The 1,405-nt window shown below is 40.5% G+C and overlaps 1 protein-coding gene across 1 annotated transcript in view; it reads right to left on the bottom strand.

The window, feature by feature from the left end:
- ATP5O (ATP synthase, H+ transporting, mitochondrial F1 complex, O subunit) overlaps positions 1-1,405 on the bottom strand; it is an 11,136-nt gene that overhangs the window by 602 nt on the left and 9,129 nt on the right. The window lies entirely within an intron of this gene.

The following is a 1,405-nucleotide window of genomic DNA, read 5'->3' as shown; positions in this document are numbered from 1 at the left end:
GGGGGGGGGGGAACAAAACAATCAAACTAAGAAATAGAAAAGGCTTTTTCCCCCAACACTTTAAATACCCAAAATTTTCTATTTTGAGTCTTAACGGACTCAGTAGAGTAGCATTTGCTTTGGGACAGTCTCTTAGTTCCACATAACTCCATTAGATATTTTACCATTTACAGTTATGTTCCTAGCAATACCTGAAAGCAACACCTTGTGAGCAAGACATTCATTCTTTTATCAATGCTACTGTTTCACTGGCATCTGATTGGCAAGACTGCCTATACTACACAAGGAAGAGTTGTTTTTTAGCTGCCAACACTGAATACAGAGGACAGAGAAAAGTGGTCATTGGGGAGTGTAGTAGTTTCCAGCTTTGCAAACAACTTCTTGTATGCCTTGAGTAGTCACCTCAATTCCTCAAGTACCAAGAGAGATTTTCCTAGTCCATGTACATGTAGCAGCGAGGACTGACTCCAGAACATTTACAAAGAGGGACTTGGATACTGCAGTGATGAAAGCAATATGGAGACCCACACAGATTCCAGCTGCAATATTGATGCACTGAAAAAACTGGTAACAGTCTATTTTAGCCACACAACAGCAGGTGTGGCTATACAAGTTTTAAAGAGCATGAAGAAACTTGTGCACCCAAAAGTACATACAGAACGCTGTATGTGGTCACAACAATTTTTAAATTAGTTGGACAGCAAGTTAATGTCTAACACCTGAGACTACAGAAACCTACTGTATGCTTGTAAACAGAAAAAAGGAATGCATTATTTAAAATTTGGCTAGGCAAATCAGAGGCCTGCAAAAGGTTTTGGCTTTTTCAACTTCAGCAGCTTGGGGAGATGGGCAGGATGGGACACACAAACTTTTACCTACAAGTGAGTAACTTGTCTGGGAAAGTGCCAGACCTAAGAGTCTTCAACCTCAAGCTCTAAAGCAGTTTCATTTTAAGCATGTCAACAGCAAAGGGGAGTAGGCCTGCCTGCATTTTTGAGAAACTCCCCTTGTGCTCAGCCCCTTGTCACCAGTACTGCACATGGTAAAAGATACAAGATAAGCTATAAGCAGCTCCCTAAAGCAAAGTACAGGCCACCACAGGCTTTCAGTGACATTTGAATGGAAAGTTGATTTCTGACTTCTATTTTAAGACAAACATTCACGAGTGACTATAAATTTTGTTTAACTACTAGCGTAAGCTACTGCTCTGATGAAAGGGATGTGACTTTTGGGGGAAATGAAGTCCCCCCTTTTTGTGGCTAAAAAAGCCTAAGTGAAGCACCCATATCTGAAAGAAAGTTGACCTTTCAGTTACTAAAAAAGGTAAATTTTAGTCTACTAAGCTGGCAAAGCATTGCTCTTATTTTACAGGGAAGAAAGGTATCTATTTAAACAGGGGTGGGGC

This window comes from Gavialis gangeticus, unplaced genomic scaffold (assembly GCF_001723915.1).
Source record: "Gavialis gangeticus isolate Ggan-Ray unplaced genomic scaffold, GavGan_comp1, whole genome shotgun sequence".
Lineage (NCBI taxonomy): Eukaryota > Metazoa > Chordata > Crocodylia > Gavialidae > Gavialis > Gavialis gangeticus.
The sequence above is the reverse complement of the archived record's forward strand: the minus strand, read 5'-3'. Positions and strand labels throughout refer to the sequence as shown.